This window comes from Anolis carolinensis, chromosome 1 (assembly GCF_035594765.1).
Source record: "Anolis carolinensis isolate JA03-04 chromosome 1, rAnoCar3.1.pri, whole genome shotgun sequence".
NCBI lineage: Eukaryota > Metazoa > Chordata > Lepidosauria > Squamata > Dactyloidae > Anolis > Anolis carolinensis.
The window spans coordinates 296124198-296148445 of NC_085841.1; positions in this window are offsets into that span (position 1 = coordinate 296124198).

The window sequence follows — 24248 nt, forward strand, 5'->3', positions numbered from 1 at the left end:
AACCTTGCTCCTCTCTCAATTCATATTTCAGTCAGACACTTTTGCAGGACCAATGCAAGAAACTTTTGGGATCAGTCTGTAGCAGCACCAAAGGACATTTGCATCTCCAGAGTGAGCTGTCTTGCGATCACCAGAGCAGTTCAGGAGCTAGCAGGATAACCTTTCTCTGAAAATGGTCATCATTGCACCTCTTGCTGTCCTGTGTTCTATACCACTGGTTCCTAAACTATGGGTCTCGGCCTCAAATGGCATTCTCTTAGCTCAATGTTGGGGTTGTGGAAAATTTGACATCAGTAAAAATTTTCTGGATGCCACCTGGTGGTTGTTATAAACATTGACATGAATCTCTCAGCAACAATGAGCAATGTTTGCAGAGGACTCTGCAGAAAATTCTTCAGCAGTACTTCATAAAAAGGACAATCAGTCTGTTTAGCACACCTGGCAAATGCTAATTTATCATTAGTAAATATTTTATTTTATATATCTGGGTTTACATAAAAATTATTGGGTGAAAAGTGTTTTACAGTTACTGTTAAACAGAATTGTGGTCATTTTATGTATTCCGGGCTGTATGGCCATGTTCCAGAAGTATTCTCTCCTGACATTTTGCCCACATCCATGGCAGGCATCCTCAACCTCTGAGGATTCCTGCCACAGATGTAGGCGAAACGTCTGGAGAGAATACTTCTGGAACATGACCATACAGCCCGAAAAACATACAACAACCCTGTGATCCCGGCCATGAAAGCCTTGAACAACAGAATTGTGGTTACATTCAATGTGGTTTACTCCCAGATAAGTTTTGCTCAAGATTGTAGTAATCATTTTCTTCTATGCCTGCTTTGGTCTTCCTCACAATAGTGATATGTTAATGGCCACACTAATGTGACAAAGACTTGGCCTGGGCCAAGATCATGATCAGGATCCCACATCACCAAATCAACACTAGTAATTCCCTTTACAGTTGTTAGTAATACCACTAGTTTGAAGTTGGATGCAACATATAAATTTGTTGCACAGGACACAGTCTAAGAATTGAGGTTTGGTTGTACAACTGTGCTGTTTTAATTTTTTAATTGTTATTTCCAGTGATGTTTAAAATATGTAGGCAACCAAATAACTAAGTAGAGATTGGCAACATGGTTTCAAATGAAATAGATTTTCTCAGACAGATGGAAATTAGTGCTAGACAGAAAATGAAGATGTGAAATTGAAATCTGACATTTCAATGAGAAGGGAACAACATCTGCTATTATTTGACAGCATTTCAGATAAAATGAAAATTTGTCTGTCTGCATAGTACAAGGTAGAAATTGGTCATTAATTTGGATCAGGAACATTATTTCCTTCCTTGCCCCTTAATGGGAAATTGTACAATGAGGTAGATAGGGGATTCTACATTCCTCTTAAGCATCTATGCCAGAGGCAGGACACATTAGTTGATAATCCACTGGGCTTCTTCTGGTACACTTGCCCCATGTAAGAGATAAATATTTCAATCTTAATTTATCGATATGATGTTTTTACAGCACAATCTACTTAAAGCTTGTCTAACCCAGGAATAATATCTATTGTTGACAATAGAAGGACAGGTATGGCTGAACCAAAGAACATTTTTAACTATAGCTAAGGGGAAAAAAATCATCAGTGTTTGTTTAAAGTCTTCCAACCCTGCTGAATTTTTAAAAAATGCTGTCCTTGTATAACCTGTACAATCAAACACAATGGATGAGGTCCTGCATTGGGAGATGTACGTTTATCATACAGTTTCATCTCCAAAGCTACATTTCCCAAAGCTATCTGCCAGACCCTTATAAGCAGTCCCTGCCAACACAACCATTTGCATCTTGTCGGGGGAAGTGGTGGGGAGAATGAGCAGGGATTCATCCAGCTATTTTCCTATAGCTGATGTGCTGTAACAGGCATATGTAGAAACCTCCAGAGATTATTCTAATGTCCATACAAATGCCCTAAAACATGCTCAACTACAGGAAAATACTGGATGTGTCCCCACTGAACCTCTCTGATAAGTTCAAAATGGTCAGGATGAAGAGCTACATTTCTAACAAGGTAGGTTTCAGAGATGTTGTCCACTGTATAGTTGGAATAGCATCCCGACCTCTTCAATAACCAAAAAAAGGGAGTCATCATGATAGAATTAATTCATGAATTTTGAGTAAGATGGCAGTCAATAGACTTAAGATAAAATAAAAACAAGCTTTTGGGGTTTTCCCCCTGACATTAAGTCCAGTTATGTCCGACTCTGAAGGGTGGTGCTCATCTCAATTTCTAAGCTGAAGAGTCGGTGTTGTCTGTAGACACCTCCAAGGTCATGTGGCCGGCATGACTGCATGGACCACCATTACCTTCCCGCTGGAGTGGTACCTATTGATCTATTCACATTTGCATATTTTCAAATTGCTAGGTTGCCAGAAGCTGGGGCTAATAGCGGGTGCTCACGATTTGGACCTGCGACCTTTTGGTCCCCTAATTCAGCACACTGTGTCACTGGGGGCTCAAAAAAACAAAACAAGCTACATGTAAATTAATAACACCAGTAAACAGAACTAAGTAAATGTAATCAAGTAATGAAATTTAGATCACAATATTAATGAAATAATTTCAGTTTTCATGCAAATGCAAATCTATTAATGCACGCATATTCCCTGATCATTATATGATTCTACTGAGCACCTCTTCATGCTCAAATGTAGTACAGAAGATAGATGATAGATAGATTATAGATAGATATATAGGCAATGATATAGATAAATATATGGCATTGCTACATCTCATCTGTTGATTCTCTTCGGCAGTGCACTGTTGTGAGGGAATAATCTTCAGGAAAGACAAGGTGATATCACCCACAATTAACCAGCATAATAAAATAAAACAAAACATCCCCTGGATGATATAGATTCCCTTTAGATGTGTAAACACCCTCAATGCTAACACAAATGAAATTATTAAATTCAAATTTAATAATGGGTCTTCTTGGGTTATTGACCATTGGAATTTCTGTACCTTGTAATACTTTACTTACTTAGGCGATCCCTCGTAGGCCGAGGATGATGGTCCTCTGTTTCTGTTGTCTTGGGGATGGATCCGGAGATGGCTGAAGAGACCTATTCTTGATCTGCATGTTCTCCCACAGTGAGGAGGTTCCAGGTGAAAGGCGGTCCCGGTCAAGGTTGGCTTGATGGGCCTTCCTCTCGGCACGTTTCTCCCTTAAGCCCTCCATTTGTGCCTCTTCAAACTCCGCAGCACTGCTGGTCACAGCTGACCTCCAATTAGCGCGCTCAAGGGCCAGGGATTCCCAGTTCTCAGTGTGTATGCCACAGTTTTAAAGGTTGGCTTTAAGCCCATCTTTAAATCTCTTTTCCTGCCCACCAACATTACGTTTCCCGTTCTTGAGTTGGGAGTAGAGTAGTTGCTTTGGGAGATGGTGATCAGGCATTCAGACAGCATGGCCAGTCCAGGGGAGTTGATGGCATAGGAGTATCGCTTCAATGCTGGTGGTCTTTGCTTCTTCCAGCATGCTGGCATTTGTCTGCCTGTCTTCCCAAGAGATTTTCAGGATTTTTCTGAGGCAGCGCTGATGGAAACGCTCCAGGAGTTGAGTGTGATGTCTGTAGACCGTCCACGTTTCGCAGGCGTAGAGCAGGGTTGGGAGGACATGGCTTTATAAACAAGCACCTTGGTATCTCTACGGATATCCCGATCATCAAACACTCTCTGCTTCATTCGGAAGAATGCTGTACTCGCAGAGCTCAGGCGGTGTTGTATTTCAGTGTCAATGTTGACTTTTGTGGATAGGTGGCTGCCAAGGTAGCGGAAATGGTCAATGTTTTCTAGTGTTACACCATTAACATGGTCAATGTTAATGGTCAAGGTTTTCTAGTGTTACACCAGTTCTATTGTGTTTTAGCGTATTGTTATTGCTTGTTGTTTATACTGTTTTAATTGTTTTTAATTTGCTTTTTGTTTTGTATTGTTATATTGTGTGTTGAGGCCTTGGCCTTTGTAAGCCGCATCGAGTCCTTCGGGAGATGCTAGCGGGGTACAAATAAAGTTTAATAATAATAATAATAATAATAATAATAATAATAATAATAATAATAAATCTGTATTCCTGGCATTGCGGAGGGGTTTGCTGGTGCCTGTTGGAAGAGCACTTTGGTTTTCTCGATGTTCAGTGAGAGGCTGAGCTTCTCGTATGCTTCTGCGAAGGTGTTTAGAGTGGCTTGTAGGTCTTCTGAATGCGCACAGACTACGTTGTCATCAGCATATTGGAGTTCTATAACAGATGTTGTGGTGACCTTGGTTTTGGCTTTCAGTCTGCTGAGGTTAAATAGCTTGCCATCTGTCCGATAGATGATTTCCACTCCAGTGGGAAGCTTCCCATCAACAAGGTGAAATATCATAGCAATGAAGATGGGAAATAAGATAGGGGCAATAACACATCCCTGCTTGACACCTGATTCCACCTTAAAAGGGTCACTTTGGGAGCCATTGCTGTCCAAGACAGTTGCCATCATGTCATCATGGAGGAGCCAAAGGATGTTCACAAATTTGTCAGGGCATCCGATTTTTTGGAGGATGGTCCAGAGAGCGCTGCGATTCACTGTGTTGAATGCCTTTGCAAGGACAATGAATGCCATGTAAAGAGGTTGGTTTTGTTCCCTGCATTTTTCTTGGAGCTATTGAGCAGTGAATATCATGTCCACTGTTCCTCTGGAGGGGTGGAAGCCATTCTGGGATTTTGGGAGAGTGTCTTCTGAAACAGGAAGGAGGCGGTTTGCAAGGATTCTTGCGAGGGTTTTCTCAGTGGAGGTGATAAGGGAGATAATGTGATAGTTCCCGCAGTCTGTTCTATCCCCTTTCTTGAAAAGGGTGATGATGTTGGCATCCTTGAAGTCTGCTAGGATTTTCTCGGTCACCCACACCTTTTGAATGAGCTGGTGGAGTTGTTGTATCAGCTCAAGTCCACCCTCTTTGAAAATTTGAAGGTCCGCTGACTTTGTTGTTGTTTTTTTTTGTTGGCTGATGGCATTGCTGACTTCTTCCAAACTAGGCAGTGCTGCAAGCTCATCCCTGGTTTGTTGTTGCGGGATTTGTGAGAGGGCCTCTTCGGCCACATTGGAGCTGCGATTCAGCAGGTTCTGGTAGTGCTCTTTCCAACATAGTGCAATTGATGTTTTGTCCTTCAGAAGTTTGGTTCCATCTGATGAGCGTAGAGGCTGTATGCCATGGTTTCTTGGTCTGTAAATGATATTTGTGGCTTTGAAAAATCCCTGAGTATCATCGGTATCTGCAAAGTGTTGGATTTCTTCAGCCTTCTTTGTCCACCAGATGATCTTGAGTTCTCTGGTCCTTCTTTGGACCTCAGCTTTTGCACTGGCATGGATCTTTTTCTTAGCAGCACAATTGGTGTCTCTCTGCCATGTTTGGAAGGCTTTCCTTTTGTTATCAATTAGCTGTTGGATCTCTTTCTCGTTATCGTCAAACCAGTCTTGATGTTTCTTAGTTCGGTATCCAATGGTTTCTTCGCAGGCTGTGATGATGGCGGTCTTCAGTTTGTTCCAATGTTCTTCAACATTTTTGGGATGTTCTGTGGGTAGATGATCCTTGAGTGTTGTTTGGAGAAGGGCTCACTTGGAGGGCTCCTGAAGGGCTTGGGTGTTCATTTTGTGCCTTATTTTTCTTCCTCAGAGTCTGCGTTTGGGGGCATCGTGGATCAGATTAACCTGTGGTTTGTCCAGCAGTCATCAGCACCTGTCATGGCTCTTGTGAGAAGTGCATCACGGCGGTCTCTGGCACATGTAATTACATAGTCCAAGAGGTGCCAATGCTTTGACCGAGGGTGCTTCCATGATGTCTTGAGCTTGTTTTTTCTGGTGGAAGAGTGTGTTGGCAATGACAAGGTTGTGCTCTCCGCATTTGGTGAGAAGCAAAATGCCATTCGAGTTGCTGTTTCCGACCCCCTCTTTTCCTATTTTCCTTGGCCACAGGCCAGAGTCCCGTCCAACTCTGGCATTAAAGTCCCCCAGGAGGATGATTTTGTCCTTTTTAGGTATCTCCGAAAGGACGGTATCTAGCTGACAATAAAAAAATTTAGTGTTGGTGCATAGGCACTTATGATGGTTGCCTGTTGGTTTTTGGCAAAGTTAATTCGGAGGGTTGAGAGTCGCTCGTTGATGCCAGTGTTTGCTTCGGTCAGGTGCTTCACCAGGTCATTTCTAATAGCAAAGCCAACTCCGTATATTCTTCGCTCTTCTTCAGGCAGTCCCTTCCAGAAGAAGGTGTAGCCTCCTTTTTCTTCCTTTAACTGTCCCTCTCCTGCTCTCTGGGTCTCCTGAAGGGCTGCTATGTTGATGTTAAAGCGTCCCAGCTCCCTTGCAATGATAGCAGTCATGCGTTCGGGGTGTTTGCTGTCGGTGTTATCCAACAGTGTCCGTACGTTCCTTGTTCCAACGTTCATTTCTCTTTTTTGGCCACAGAGTGGTGACCCCTCTGGACCCGGCAGTCCAGTCAGGGATAAGAGAGGCAGACTATGTTTAGGGCACCTTTTCTATCCCGTTCCCCATGTGGGGTGAGCGGAGCGGATCCTAAAAAGGGCTGCTGAGTTATGGATACAGCTGCCAGACTACTCAACTGCCTTGGACCTTGAGGTAGAACGACTGAGTCCATATCCACCGCCCATGTGCCAGTCTATGACTAGGGGCTTCCAGATTTCACAGTCCTGCCCCCGTCGCCACTCGCTGATCGCCATGGGACTTTTGTAGGTTTGTTTTTATTTTTCTTGGTAGACGCCTGTACATGATTTTTTTTTAATGTGTGGAGGTCAGTGCACGGCCGGTCAACACACAGTCTTCATAGAGTGAGGTCCCAGCAGTGGTTTCTTAGTCTGTTGCAGCCTTCTTCTGCTTTCACAACCATTGTAACATGTACCATGTTATCCTCCGCCTGCTCCCCGTTGAGGTCTTAGAGTCTTCGGATTGTGCTTGGTCTGGATCCTCCCCTGTGGCCCCTCCTGGGAGTGCATGACTCCAGTGGTTGTGCCCGCAGGTTCATTGGATTTTAACTGCCATAGCAACAGGTTGCAGAAACCTGAGGCTTATAGCTGGATGTTATTTTTCTCAGACTGAGAATTCCAAATGTTCCTTCACCATTCTACAATTCCCAGGATGCGATACACATTTTAATGGCTGTCAAATTAGGATTATACTACTGCAATTGTACAATTGTGCAAAGATTATAAAAGCCTTTTAAAAATGTTGTTGTATATGGTGTGTATTTTCTTCATAAGTATCCTCTTTTTCAAGTAGAGAATTTAAACTTGTAGCTCAGAGGGGCAGCCATTATAACTCACAACAATTCAAAAACTTGAAATATTGCTTGTGTGGAGTATATTGTTTCATATACTTTGTTCCTGATGAACACTTGACATGCATGCTATTCTTTGTTCATTGTTAGAATCATTTCAGAGATGATATAGCATATCTCTCTATATTAGCTACAATGATGAAAATGAGTGATGCTAATTTTATATTTCTTGGATCAGTTCCGAGTTCTTCAGATGGTAAAACATCTTACATCTATGTGAAATGGTATTTGGAGGTGTTTTTGGCACACCACCAGTGCAGCATAGGTATTTTCCTTGCCTACTTCTAGCTCTGCATACTTGTGTGCAATGAAACAGTAGGGTCTTGTTAGAATAGACTACTTATCAGCTGGCAGATTTGCTGTATGTATGTTTCCTGTGCTTTTCCCATGTGCTCAAACTCTTGCTTAATAAAGTGGGAGATGTGCCATGGAAGTAACAGAGTTCATTTCTCCAATAAATGTCATTCAAACTTTATTGACTTGTACAAGTCAAGTAATTTGCTTGAAGTATGTGATGGTCTTACATCACAGAGTCTCAGAACCTATCTGCTCATGATGGCCTATAAACAATACATAAATGTCAGGACAAATGCAGTCTGCACTTCTGTTTGCAGTAATTAACAGGTGTGAATTGCTGTTTGCTAGTACAACCCTCCTACTGTGCAGGCCTTTGTTAGCTTTCAGCAGCTTCCTGGCTTTATTATTATGGCTTCTCAAGGAGTGAATCTCACCCTACTGTTATTTATTAAAGAGAATTTACATATGTGCAATTCTTTGCTCTTGGTTAGAATCAGTTGTTGGGGTGGGCAAAGAAACTCTGTATACTAAACACAGTGTTGCACATGAAGATGTCTGTCTTTATATTAAAATCTAGGCCTGTCTGTTTGGATACTCAGGGTAGCTGACAGCTTATATTAGACATTCTCACTCTATAAATCATGTATCTGTGCATATTGTTCATATGATCAAACAGTGTAGTTCTTAGGGAAAACATTAGCCATATTGTTTGTTATTTCCCTTCCTCCTTTTTCCGCAAGCTCTTCTTCTCTCTTTTCAAATCCTTATTGAGCAATAGGGATGAATCAACCTAGTAAGTAAGAGGAACCATACTAAGGAGGATCCGGTGAAATTGCTAGAAAGACCCAAGTCAAAGAAGACAGAAAGGGTTGGAGACAGAATGCTGAAAAGAACAAGGCAAGGGAAAAGAACAAGCCAATACTGGTGGGGTAGCCAGTATTGTTGTTTGAAAAAATTTACCCTTCCCAAAAGATTAACTTGATACAAGGCTATTATGAATCATCGATACATTTTGTAATTATTCGATATAATCTGTAAAGTAAACTCACCTAAGGAGACAATGCTGGCAGGAAGAACCCAATGCTGTCAACAAAGGATCCCACCTCCCGAGGGGATCCAAAGAATGGGAACTGCCAGAAACAAACAAATTTCTGATGAAATCTATGCATTTTCTATTGAACTATTCATATTTGCATAACCATTTCAATGTGATCATGGATCATCCTTTTGTATAGACCAGACCCAGCCTATAATCCTATCTTGGACTAATTTACATATTGCCTTAAATCATTTCGCTAGTCCAGCCCCCTCTTCTTGGGCAGACTCTCCAAACGGCTCCAGCTTCAAATGGACAAATGACAGCTACTCCTATTTCCCACCACAAGAAAGACTCTGTCCATCTCTGATGACACTGGGATTTCCCAACCAAAGAAATCCATATCCAAACCTGACTGTTGGAAACTTTAAATGGCTGTCAGAGAGGATAAAATGTTGTGCCTTGTATTCCATAAAAATAATAATAATAATAATAATAATAATAATAATAATAATAATAATAATCCAGCATGTCTATCTTGTTTGCTGTGTCATACAATAAAATAATAATAATAATAATAATAATAATAATAATAATAATAATAATAATACTTTATTTTTATATCCCACCACCATCTCCCCGAAGGGACTTGGAGCAGCTAAAAGAAGAACAAAATATAAACAAGTTAAAAAATAAAAACAAGAGCGACATGAGAATCAGATAAAACAAATTCAAACATAATTGTGCAAATAAAATCATAAAAGCAGGATAAAAGAGAAGGTAATAAAACAACTTCACCACCGATTGATAAGATGGGGGGTCAAGTCAAAGGTGCATAGTTACTAGAATGTTTAATAAAGTGCCTGGACAAGTGTCACAAGGTTGTCTAGGATAGAGTTTGGGATAAGAAGGGGTGGGACAAGAGATAAAGTGCAAAATAGCAGTGTGTCTATCAGAGGGGTCTGTTGTGGTGTTGATTATTCAAAAGCACACTGGAAGAACCATGTTTTGAGCTGTTTAAAAAAGGCAGACAGGGTTGAGGCCAGCCTAATCTCCCTCGGGAGGGAGTTCCAAAGCCGAGGGAGTTCCAAAGCCACATAGAAGGTACTCTCCCTCGTTATAACAAGACCTGTGATAGTGTAGTGTAGGGAACAAGAGGAGAGCTGTGCAGGCTCATAGGGGGAAAGGTGGTCCCAAATGTAGGCGGGTCCTGAACCGTACAGGGCTTTGTAAGTGATTACCTGCACCTTGAATTGGGTTCGGAAAGTGAACGGCAGGGAGTGAATGGAGCTCCCTGTAAATTACTCCGGTTAGCAGTCTGGCTGCTGATAGTTGGACTAGTTGTAGTTTCTGGGCCGTTTTCAAGGGCAGCCCCACATAGAGAGCATTGCAAAAGTCCATTCTGGAGGTAAATAAGGCATGGACCACCATGGCCAAGTCAGTCTGGTTATGTCTGATTCTTTGTGAGCACTGACTCTGTATTAGACATCCTTCGAAGTCTGAAAATTAATATAATATATATAACTAGCTGTGCCCGGCCACGCGTTGCTGTGGCGAAGTATGGTGGTATGGGAAATAAAGTATTGAGGAATTTGTGGTAGTTAAGGTAAAGGGTAAAGGTTTTTCCCTGATATTAAGTTCAGTCGTGTCTGACTCTGGGGGTTGGTGCTCATGTCCATTTCTAAGCCGAAGAGGTGGTGTTGTCTGTAGACTCCTCCAAGGTCATGTGGCATGACTGCATGGAGCGCCGTTACCTTCCTGCCGGAGCAGTACCTATTCATCTACTCTCATTTGCATGTTTTTGAACTTTAGGGTTGGCAGAAGGTGGGGCTAATAGTCTGGCCTGGTTCTTCATTGAGGCCCCTTCCTGGGTGCACTTAAAGCAGCAGCGGTGGTGGTGGCAGGCGGCGGCGACCATTGGGTCACTCACCACAGAAAAAGGAAGTATTTTGTATTCTCGTGATCTCGCGAGAATACAAAATACTTCCTTGTTCCGCGGCGAGCAACCCAAGGGTCCCCGCCCGCTGCCGCCACCGCTGCCGCCGCTTAATTTCGGTTGGCTTACATCCTGAAAAAACCTAGGGCCGCTCCTGCTAATAGTGGGGGCTCTGTCCGCTCCCCCAATTCAAACCTGCAACCTTTCGGTCCAGAAGTTCAGCAGCTCAGCACTTTAACACGTTGCGCCATCAGGGGATATTATTTCGTAAAGGTTGTGAATATACAATATTTCTGATTGTTGTTTTTTTGTCTGTTGGAGGCAAGTATGGATGCTGCAATTGGGGAAAATGATTAGCATGTAATGGCCTTGCAGCTTTAAAGTCTGGCTGTTTCCTGCCTGTGTGAATTTTTTGTTGGGAGGTGTTAGCTGGCCCTGATTGTTTTCTGTTTAGAATTCCCTTGTTTTCAGAGTGGTGTTGTTTGCGATATTTTATGTACTTCTACTATCTGTGGCCGTCAGAAAATAGAGGATTTGCCAGACATTGGTGATGGGAATTCTTTGTTGGGAGGTGTTATCTGGCCCTGATTGTTTCCTGTGTGGAATTCCCCTGTTTTCAGAGTGTTGTTCTTTATTTAGTGTTCTGATTTTAGAGATTGTAATCCTGTGTTTTATTATACCACAGTAATTTTTATATATTCTGATTTTAGTGTTTTTGAATACTTGGAGTCAGATTGTATTCATTTTCACAGTTTACAGCAACACAATAATAATAATAATAATAATAATAATAATGATAGTAATAATAATGACTTTGATAATACACACTGCTTCACTCCCTTCTCAGCTTCCTTTCTGGAAAAATCCTTTCTTGGGAGGTGTTAGCTGGCCCTGATTGTTTCCTTTGTGCAATTCCCAATTTCCCTGCTTTCAGAGTGTTGCTCTTTATTTACTGTCCTGGTTTTAGAGATTATATTGTTCTGTATTATTCTACCACAGTAATTATTTCATATTACAGTAGAATCTCACTTATCCAACAATCGCTTACCGAATGTTCTGGATTATCCAACACAGTCTGCCTTTTAGTAGTCAATGTTTTTGTATTTATTTATTATTTATTTATTTACAGTATTTATATTTCACCCTTCTCACCCCGAAGGGGACTCAGGGTGGATTACAATGAACACATATATGGCAAACATTCAATGCCAACAGACAAACAACATATATAGACAGACACAGAGGCATTTAACTTTTTTTTCCAGCTTCAAGATTCCGGCCACAGGGGGAGCTGTTGCTTCACTGTCCAGTAGTGGCTGTACTTCCTCATTCCATTCCTCGTGTTTTGCTGGCAGTTTTTTATGATGTTGTAAATTAGTTAAATTAGCCTCCCACATAAAGCGTACCTAAATTTCCCTAATTGACAGATGCAACTGTCTTTCGGGGCTGCATAGGTCAACAGCAAGCCGGGCTATTTAATGGTTGGGGGCTTAACCCGACCCGGGCTTCGAACTCATGACCTCTCGGTCAGTAGTGATTTATTGCAGCTGGTTACTAGCCAGCTGCGCCACAGCCTGTAGTCAGTGTTTTAAATTCATTGTGATTTTTTGGTGGTAAATTTGTAAATACAGTAATTACTACATAGCATTACTGCATATGGAACTACTTTTTCTGTCAAATTGGTTGTATAACATGATGTTCTGGTGCTTAATTTGTATAATGATTACCTAATTTGATGTTTAATCGGCTTTTCCTGAATCCCTTCTTATTATCCAACATATTCACTTATCCAACGTTCTGCCAACCTGTTTATGTTGGATAAGTGAGACTGTACTGTATATTTACAATCTTATATTATCTGCTCAGAACTGGATTATATGAGGCCCCTTCTACACAGCTGGATAAAATGCACACTGAAGTGGATTATATGGCAGTGTGGAGTCAAGATAATCCAGTTCAAAGCAGATAATATAAGATTATAAATGGATTATATAGCTGTGTAGAAGGGCTTTGAGTCTACACTGCCATATAATCCAGTTAAAATCTGATAATCTGTATGTTATAGGCAGTGTGGAAGAGGCCTAAGTGAGGCCTAACTCTGCCTGTTCCCATGAGCTGAGTGGGTTGCTAGGAGACCAAGCTTAGCCTTGTAACTGGCAGCAATTGGATAAAAACAATTATTCCTCTCCCTCTAATTAGGACTTTTTTTTTTGTTGTATCAACCTAGAGGCGTGGATGAGGGGTTGTGCTGTCAATTTTTGAGGTTGTGGGGTGTTTAGTTTTGTTGTTTTGTCTGCTGCCGTGATTCCATCACTCTTTTATATAGAGTCTCACTTATCCAACACTCGCTTATCCAATGTTCTGGATTATCCAACGCATTTTTGTAGTCAATGTTTTGAATACATCATGATATTTTGGTGCTAAATTCATAAATACAGTAATTACTACATAGCATTACTGTGTATTGAACTACTTTTCTGTCAAATTTGTTGTATAACATGATGTTTTGGTGCTTAATTTGTAAAATCATAACCTAATTTAATGTTTAATAGCCTTTTCCTTAATCTCTCCTTATTATCCAACATATTCGCTTATCCAACATTCTGCCGGCCTGTTTACATTGGATAAGCGAGACTCTACTGTATCTATATACACTTCACTGACTCCAGTTCCCTGATTTCACCAAGCCGAGCCTCCTGTTTCCTGGCAGCCAAGCCGAGAAGCGCCTCCCGATTTAACCAGAGTAAATTCACTTCCTTGCCTTGTTCCTGAATCCAGATTGGTTTTAACTCCGTCTCGTTCCTGCCTTGATGACAAAGGTTGACAAAGGTTGTTATTTTCATTATCTGGTTGTCTGACAATTAGTTTCCTTCCTACTTTGGTGGACACTAGAAATAATATCATTTGAAAGCTGACTGGCACAATCTGGGGATCACAACCAAACACAGTTCAGTTTCACCCTGAAATTCTCATAAATCACTGAAAATCCCAAAAGTGAAGCAAAATGTACATGGCTATATCATATTTAAAGATCAAAATTCATGTATTTCTTATAGCAGTCAAAACAATGCTTAGTTTGCTTTATAATAAGTAATCACTTCAGTACGTCACACATCTATTTTTTATTCCCTAAAAATTCAGTCAGATTACAAGGATAACTCTTCACATCCTTATGGCGTGTGTATATATGTGACTGAAAAAAATGGTCAAATCCTAAATATGTTCATTTTAGATCCAACAGAAAGCTACAATAAGATTGTGCAGGATATAAAGCTCATTTTTCATCTCAGAGTTTATAAAGTTACTCTAAAAAGAATAAACATAATGCCATGTTGAAGCTATTCATAACTAAGCAGTGACAGAACAAAGCTTTGGAATTCAAAGCATGACCCTGTAGCTTCTCAGATATAGATGTCTGAGGCATGTCGATATGTATATTAATCTTAAGAGTAACTTCCCAAGCTATGCAAAATACAAGTTACCATATGGCACAGACTTTCATAATAAATCGTAAACTTGAACATTGTACAGCAAAACAAATTCCTGGCTAAAATTTCCTATACCCTACTAAAAATGAAGACATGATGAGAACACCAAAATTCCAAAGGTATATAATAAGTTACTAGAGTGGTCCACCGAAACGGAGATAGCAAAAGAGTGCATGATGAAATGGGCATCGAACATTGGTAGAACTATAAGTCTAAATGAATGGGAAACAATATGAAATAAAAAGGTAAAATATACATATGCAACAGAATTAAAAGAGAACTGGTACAAGATGTTTTACCGTTGGTACATGACTCCACAGAAATTAGGAGTTATGTCCAAATATTTCAATAACAAATGTTGGAAATGTGATTTACAAGAGGGCACCTTTTACCACATGTGGTGGACCTGTAAAAAAAAAAGCCATGGATTTCTGGAGAATGATACATGAGGAATGCCAAAAGATCCTCAAGATAAAGTTTCAAATGAAGCCAGAATATTTTAATTAGGAATTACTGATACAGAATTTGACTTGGACAATAATAAAGATATTCTATTGACATATTTGACAACCTCAGCGAGGATAATTTATTTATTTATTTATTTACTACATTTATATGCCTCTCTTCTTACCATGAAGGGGACTCAGAGCGGCTTACAAATCAAATGTACATACAATATATTATTAGCATAGCACAATATAAGCATTAAATTACTATATTGTACTATATAATTTTATGGTAATATTATTAGTAATATCACATTTAATATATAAAATATAATTAATATTATATTGTATTATTAATTAGTATAATATTGTATTACATTATAATATTATTATCAATATTATAAGTACATACAATATATTGTATATTTATATATTATTGTATATTATATATATGTATATAAAATTAGCATAGCATGTTGCTATGGCACAGGAGACAAGATGGAACTATCTTCCTGGCTCTCCCCGTTGCTCTGGTCTTGGAACATCCATTGGTGATGGGGGAGGGGCCTCCACCTGATGGCAAAGGGAGACAAGATGGAACTTATGCCAGATACTGGAAAACAAGAAGTTCCTTCAAAAGAACAATGTCTGGATAAAAATGTTAGAAATAATGGACATGGATAGATTAACCTTTTTAATGAAAAAACATTCAGGAAGACCTAACCCTCCTAACCCTCCCCCCCCAAATACTTATCCTACATCTTAATTCTCCCTGATTATCCCGAGTTACCCTCCTTTTTTCCTAAATTATTTTTATGTAAATTGTAATTGACCTAATAAATATGATATAAAAAGAACACCAAAATTATCTAACTAATTAAACATTTTCTAGCAAAATTATAGGAGCCATACAAATGTATGCCACATCTCCTAATTGGACCAACTACTACAAGCCAGCTTGAAAAAATGTATCAAGTATAAATTGTAAAAAGGAAAAATCCCATGCCCTTATTTGTCAAAACAAGTCCATTTAACTTAGAAGTTTTAAAAAACCCAATCTTCTTTTATTTAGCATAGAGGATAAAAAAGATATTGTCCAATGAATATCAAAATGCTTTTAATGAGAGAGCTGCACACAAACACAATCATTTTGCATCTATGTGTTTCCCTTCTGCCACATTAAAAAGGTTTACATTCAGCAATGCTCTTGGTTTGATTGCTATCTATAATCTGTGCAGAAAATGCTTTCCTGCACAAAACAGGCATTTGTTGATTTTGTGCTGAAGAAGTCCTAAAGCAAAGATTCTTGTCAGACCAAATTTCTTCTTGTTAGGGTTTACCAAAACTTGAAAAATGCGTTTTTCAACCTTTCCTCAAATATTTTCCAATATTCTTTCTGTCTATAATCTGAAGTACCTTTTCTAGGTCTTGGCTTCAGATGTTGATGATATTGATCAGTTTAAATATATTGAGAAGGAGGCAGCTATAATGTCAAAATGCATGGAAATCAAACCCCATGAGCACAGTTGAGGGGGCTGAATGTGCTTAGTGTAGAGAAGAGAAGCTTAAGACCACAATATGATAGCCATTTTCAAATATCTGGTATATAAGGCATCTGTTATGATAGCCAAATATGGTATGCATCAAAGCTGGAGTGGGCTTGTTTTCTACTGCTCCAAATGGTATGATTCAAATTACATGAAATAATACTCCAAACATCTCATGAGAAAGAGTGTATGAAATGAACAAATTTATGAACTTACTGTTAGAGCTCTTTAACAGCTCTTTAACAATAGATTGGATACCATGGAAAGTAGTGCGTCTTTTGCTGGAAAATTTTTAAACAGGGCCAATACTTGATATACTTCCCATATTGGCAGTGGCCATTCTAAAGCTTTCCTTCAGTGTTCCTGGCAGAGAAGAAAGTATCCATGAATGTCCCCAACTAAGAAGATCATTAATTCAGTAGAAATACAATAAAAAAATACAAGCATAAGTATATTAATCATTGTTTTATATTTGGAATTTTACTACAAATATCCAATGAGCTACAATCTAATGCATCCATCACATTCATCTGGGTATTAGCCTTTGGTCCACTTATAATAAATTTGTTAAGTCTTAGAAGTTTCACTAGTTTTAGCAGCAGTATGCCAACAGGGCAATCCCCCCTTTGAAATTACTCCATCAGTTGTTATTTGCAAAGCAGTGAAGCAAAATAAAGAGTAGAAATCCACATAATTGCAGAAGAAAGAGTACTCAGCAACCTTAAGTCTACTACTCTCTCTAGGTTTCCATTTCTAGAAAGATATTTATGGCATACCACTTTTTTTCTCCATCTAAAGCAGTAGCAATTATCAGTGGACATTGTGCAGTTTAGTTATAAATTAGCCTGAAGAGAGTAACCCAGACAAAGCACTTAAAGCTCCTTAGCAAGACAGAGTTAAAATGTTGATCTAAATGAGGCCACAGATATTCAATTAGAGTGCTTAAATCCTCTTAAAGGAGAAAATCTTGTTGCCTACAAAGAGGCTTTATGCTTTGTTTGGGCATATTTGAGTATAATTGTGTTACTGGTTAATTTATATATTTATTAGTATAAAATGTACTCAAGGGCCAACATATTTTTTCTCCTTACTAAAGTTTACCTATGCTTTTATTTGCCTCCAGGTTACTGTCAGTGGAGTTTGTGACAATGTTCATTCTTGTCTTTCGTGCCAATGATTTCATCCCCTTCCGCCCCACCCAATAGTTGGAATGCTGCAGAAATGCATTTGGTTAACAACTTTACTCAACCATGCACAAAGTGCACAAAAAAGATCAATATGATATTCATTAACTCAACCACTTGAAGCATTGAGAAATGCATTTATATTTATTTCCCCCCTTTTTTCCTTTTTTCTACTGCCATTACCACATTCTCCATTCTGTTTGTTTCATTTCTGAAGAGATATATTACAGACATCAGATGGTTACTAATGAATGGCATTTCCTACTGATGTTCCTAAATATGGTTATTGGCAATTCCAAGTCAATGTGTTTTGTAGGATTGTGGGGATAGCTAGAGTACCAAACTATCAAGATGCACCATGTAGAAAATGCCCCTTTCAGGAGATCCCCTCCATGTAATTGATCTCACCTGGAAACAATCTGCTCAAGACCAGACGTGAGCAACTTTATGCCATCTGGGAGCTGTTTTTTGCCCTTTCTTCTTTGTTCTCAAGCAATATGTATGTGTGTGTGAGAGAGAGAGGGGGGGAGGTAATTTTTCAAAACCAGAAGTCACTAGAACATTTGGTTTGCAGGGAGGGAAAAAAATTCTGCTGCATACTAGAACTCTGCCCTACTACTCTGTTCCAATTTAGGAATGCCATTTTCCCCTAAGTTTCTTGTGGAAAGAAAAAAACGAACACAGAAATACAGCTTTCTGTGGAAAAGCAAAAACTGTTGCTTTCAATGCAAATTTTGAACCTTGTTTAATGCTTGAAAGATGCTGAGCTGAACCAATTTTGTGAAAAAAATATCCCTACTTAAAGCCTTTGTTTTTAAAGTTTCTTTATGGAATAACAAATGGTTTTTTATGGTATAAAACAATATGTAGGGCGTAATACAAACAATCAAGCTACATCATAAAGCTACAATTACAAAAAAGAAAAAAACTGAGTTTTGTACAAAGTGAACTGCACACATTCATGTGTCAAGAGTCAGACGCCAATTAAGAAACAAAACAGAGTTTATTCAAGAGATAGGCCATAAAGTAAACGTAAACACAGAAGATGGCTTTAAACACTTAGCTATCAGTGTATAAAAGCAGTCCAAACAAAAATATATCAAAAAGTATGTTTTAACAAGCCAACCGGATTATCCACCCAGATAAAACTAAAAAGGTGCTTCACTTCAGCTCAAAACAGATTAAGTTGGCTTAGAAAAGTAGTCAAAACAAACAAAGACTTGGAACCTTCCAAAAAACTCCCAAGAGCTTCAACTAGTAGTTTAAACACGGAGCTCCAAACAGAAAACAAAGCCAGGGAAAAACAGACTTGGAGCCGATGCAAAAAGAACTGTGGTTCCAAACCCTTTCTGTTGCAGGCAACTGGCTCTGGGGATTTAAAGGGACAGTTCACAAAGATGTCACCAAACAGGTCCGGAGACAAATTGACAGGAACAGCAGCAACCTGCTTCAAGGATGCAGATAATGCCAGAAGCTCCTAGGATATGGCGAAGAGGCGTCGTCAGGTTGATCCAGGGTCAGGACAGGAGACAGCAGCAGGGTCAAGAAGGCAGGCCAGAAGTCAAGAGCCGTGGGTAGACATCAATCAAAGGGCGAAGGCAGAAACAGGGTCGAATTCCAGTCCAGGGTCCAAAGGTTGCAGTCATCAAAACCAGGTCCACAAAATAGCACAAAGAGCCAAGGCAACGAAGGCAACAGCAGCTAGAATAGTAATCACAGTGCAATCCAGGGAAACCCACACAGTTCCAGCCCTCCGTTGCAGAGCAACCCAGATAACTTACATCAGAAGCAAAGTCCCAGTCCAGTCTTCTTGAACGAACAGAAATCCCAATGGTGCTTCAGCAACACCTTGCCACACGCAAAGTGAAGTGACCAAACATTCCCCATTTATTCCCATTCCTCTTGAGTGTCCAAACACCCACACCCAAACAGCAGGTGACCCGAATCCTACTCAGAGTCAGAACTCCACACAGCTAGGGCTCGTGGATCAGGCGTGCCTAATTGCTCGTTAGAGTTCCAATCATCCTGCCCACACCCAACCCCATGCACACTTGAAGATCCATCCTCCCTTCTCCAAGAAGCCCAAGTGGGATCTGCTCCTGAAGATACCCAAGGTTCAACAGTATCCATAGGCCCCAATTCCCCAGACATCTCCGGTGGCCGTGCCGATTCAGTGCCCACTTCCTCAGCCACCACCTGTTCACCAGCATCCATTTCTTCCACAAACTCCCCATCTGAATCTTCCTCAGAAGATTCCCCATAGAGATCCCTAATCCTTTTTCTGCGCAAATCCTCCAACGAGCCCTCCTCGCGAGGGTTTTTCCTTCCTCTCCTGATCCCACCACCATCATCCATAGTCCCCGAAGGCGCAGTCACAACATCATGCCAGTCTAGCATTCTTATTATAGTTTCTTACCACACATAAACCATATCTTCATCCTTGTATATTTTTTAATATTCTCTCAAATACCTATACCAATTGAATTTGTCAATAGCGGAGCATTTGTCATTGCAAGGACCAGGACTTTCTACGCCTATCTTTAGAATGCCCTTCTTACCAGGAATATTTAGCTGGTTCCATCTTTCTATATCATACCAATTTTTTAATCAACCAAGCAGTTTAAGATTAATATGTTTTTTTTTTATTTTCAATTTACATAGTCATAAAAACAGTGAAACAAATCTATATCAGTAGAGTCTTGCTTATCCAACGTTCTAGATTATCCAACACAGTCTGCCTCCTTCCCGGATCCACAGGTGTTTCTCTAGGCAACAAGGACCGAACTTTTTATGGATTTAACTTCCAAGAATGTTGTTACTATAAGTTCATTTGATGCAATCTTTATTTGTACTCACATTTTTTTGTAGTCAATGTTTTCAATGTCAGTGTTTTCAATACACTGTGATGTTTTGGTGCTAAATTCATAAATACAGTAATTACTACATAACGTTACCATGTATTGAACTGCTTTTTCTATTTGTTGTAAAACATGATGTTTTGGTGCTTAATTGGTAAAATCATAACATAATTGACATTTAATCCTTAATCCTTCCTTATTATCCAACATTTTTGCTTATTCAACATTCTGCCGGCCCGTTTATGTTGGATAAGAGAAACTCTACTGTACATGTATGTATGTATGAACCAATAAAAATTTTTCTAACTTCAATACAATATTCATATTTGGTTATGCTCTCCCCGCATCCCACCCCTCCAAATTTAGTGACTCCCTGTCCCTTGGGTTGGAGACATTCATATATAATTCTGTTTTTCCTTCCTATTACATTGTTTTTCTATTCTTCCTTATGGCCTAATATTTATTATTTATAAATTCCCTAGACAGATTCTGACAGGTTAAATTATAATGTCTTCTATAAAAACTTTTCCTTTCTTTTTTTACATAGTTTAGAATTTTTTCCCACTTCTTGATAAAGTTTTTTGTGTTCTATTTTTCTTAACTATTTAGTGATCATTTTGTTTGTATCTATAACCACTTTATCCAACAAATTAACCTTGATGTGTCTTACTTTATTTCCAAATATTTTTTAAATGTCTGTCTGGATGCAAGGTCCTTTTTTTAAAAAATAAATAAAAGCATGCAACAAAAATCAGTTAAATAAAACAGAGTAAGGAATGGACGAAGCAAGGGAGCAGTTGAAAATCGGAACGTTCACCATAAGTTGTAAAATCTTCAAATGCTCATTAGGGTGGACCATGTAGTACAGTGGTACTCAACATGTGGGTCCCAAGGTGTGTTGGCCTACAACTCCCAGAAATCCCAGCCGGTTTACCAGCTGTTAGGATTTCTGGGAGTTGAAGGTCAAAACATCTGGGGACCCACAGGTTGAGATCCATTTTCATTGACTGTAATATATATATATATATATATATATATATATATATATATATCCACTTTTTCTTGTACTATCTTTTAGGTCCACCAAACATGAAAAAGTACATTTCTGTATCCTACACTTCCAGCAATCCCCTCAACAAGTTTTATCTATTTTGACCAACAATTCTGTGGATATGTAGCTTCTGTAAAACATTTTATACATATTTTCTCTAACTGATCCAGCTACTGAAAATCTAAATACTTTTATCCATAGATGTTCCTAGTTCTCCAAATTAATGTTTCTCCCTAAATCTTTGGCCCACAAAATAAGGGCTGTTTTAATTCAATAGTCTTCTAAGTTATATTCTTAGATATATTTAAGCCTGGAGATTAATCATTTATTTCCCTTCTCAAAAATGTTCTCCAATGCCGATTTTCTAATTGAAAACCCTACCCCAACATCTTTCATGAACCTATAACGTAATTGATAGTAGCGAAACCAATCATTTATCCTTATCTCCTCTCTCCCTTTCATTTTCCATTTATCTTTTTCTTTAACTAAGTTCCCCTTGTAAATTCCTGTTTCTACATAGAATGCTGGTCTCACTACTGTTTCAAGTGGACACAACCATAAAAGCGATTTGGTTACGCAACCTTCTTATACCTATTCCACATTGCTAGAAGATTAGCTATTATTATGTGTCTATTAAATTCATTATTCTCCTTATCTTTCCCATACCACAAAAATGAGTGTCACCCAAATCTTGTTATAATCCTCTAGACTAGACTGAGTAAATCATGGTTCTCTAATTTAATTCACTCCATAAGCCAACTAAAACTTGCTGCTTCATAATGTATTGTTTGTTTGTAGGACCGAGTAAACAACAAATCCCCTGGGACAAATCACACCAAATTTGGCCACAAAACTAATCACTATCCAAGGAGTGACCATCAAACTTACCCCATCCCTCTCCAGCTTACCCCATTCCTCTCCAGCACACAGGAAAAAAAGGAAAAAAAAACACAACAAAGATATACTGCTAGGGGAAAAATGGTGGCCATATCGTGCCTATGCAGAGACGGTGATGGCACGGGGAGGGGTTCGATTTCCTCTCACCTACTGACTCTTCCTCTTTCTCCATGCCTGTGGGCATATGCAACAGGGCCTGGTTGATGGAGGCATACTCGGCCAGGTCAGGCAAGTCCTCGAGCACCTGGGCCAGAATGAGAGTGTGGAGGAGGAAGAGGCAGAGGAGAAAAGTGTGAAGGGACGCTTTTTGCCTTTCCTGCTTTTTAGAACTTATTTTGTTTTAGTTCAGTCAGGTGTTTTTCTGTCAAAGTGTGCCCCCCTCCCCTTCGCATCACATGGCTCTTTTGCAGCTCTTCCGTCTTCCCTCCCTCCCTCCGGCTGGAGACGTGCAAAAAGGCAAGAGCTGTCAGGTGAGCGGGTGGAGGGAGGGAAGACAGAAGAGTCGAGAGGGAAGAATAAGTGGCAGCTTTCCTTGAGTTTCACCTCTGTTGCTTCCCAGGCGTGCTCTGACAGGCAGCGCCTCGGACCCATCCTCCTGTTGGCTGGGGGCTTTTCCCTGCTGAAGGAAGGCTGTGGCACTTGGCAGCAGTGCTGCTGTTTCCCGATGGGGAATAGGGGCAGATGGCTCACCGCCTGGCAGCGCTTTTGACATAAGTAAGCTGAGCAGCATAAAAGCACGAGCAGCAAGGCATGGGGCCCAGAGGCTGGCTGGAGGTGCCATACAGTGGCTGCCAAAGCAGGAGGTGGACAAAGAGCCCCTGCTGCTCATCCAGGAGCCAGTAAGCCTGCACCCATCTCTGGGAATTGTAGTTCGCCGCTGTGTCCAAGGATGGGGGAAGCAAGCAAAGCAAGACACATCCTGATCCTGCCATACTATTACTACTGAGATTATGATTACTCTTCATATATAGCAAGCATGGGCAAACTTGGGCCCTCCATACGTTTTGGAATTCAACTCCCGCAATCCCAAACCGGCTATTTGGAATTGTGGGAGTTGAAGTCCGAAACACCTGGAGGTTCCAACAAGATGGCTCAAGCCCCGACCATCTCACAAGCTACAAGGACATTACATGCTCTTCAAGGTGACTACTTGAAGCATTCTGAAAACAGGGAAATTCCAGACAGGAAACACTCAGAGCCAGCTAACACCTCCCAACACAGAATTTCCCCAGGCAGGAAGCAGCCAGGCTTTGAAGCTACAAGGCCATTACATGTTAATCAAGGTGACTCATTGCAGCATTCATTCTTGCCTCCAACAGACAAGAGTTCTTTCTCCCACACTGGACAAACTGGACAAAGGCTATTAACTGCTATTCCACCAGGCCAACAAAAGATTCCCATAAGCCACAGCAATGCGTGGCCGGGCACAGCTAGTAATATCTAAGATCTGGGAGTTCTAAGACCCCTCTATCTTTCACACCTATAAGATTCCTACAAGCAATTTTAGCTTTTTTGCCCTTCCAAATGAATTTAACCAGATCTTTCCTCCGCTGTTCAAAAACCTTATTTTTCTATTGAGCACCTCTAGATTTTTCATTTGCTGACTTTGATTTCTCCTCAAATTTTAGTTTTCTCAATTTGAGTTCAGCTCAGCATTTTCAAGCTTCTAATAAAAACCATGAGTGGATTCACTGCCTACTAACATGGACATTTTCAACAACTGTCAGAAGGTTAGGTGGGAGAGAATCAATAACTCTTATCTTCTGGGTTCCCACAGAAGTTGAGGGAGTAAGAGGCCATCTTTGCTCCCTTGCTTCAGGCTAAAGGCATTTAACCCAGCAGCTGAACTCAAGTGAAAGTTGGGTTCCCACAGAAGTTGAGGAAGCAAGAAGCCACTGTTGCTCCCTTGCTTCAGACTAAAGGGATAGAACCCAGTGGTTGAACTCAAGTGGCATCTCTTCACTAACATATACCTTTACAATGCATACAGAAATCAAAACAATACAAAACAAACACACCTAGGGGGAGGTGGTTAGCGGTCTGTGTATGCACATCAACTAACACTATAAGAATTCTACTCAATATCCTCACTCACAAAATGGAACAAAAACAAAACATTCCC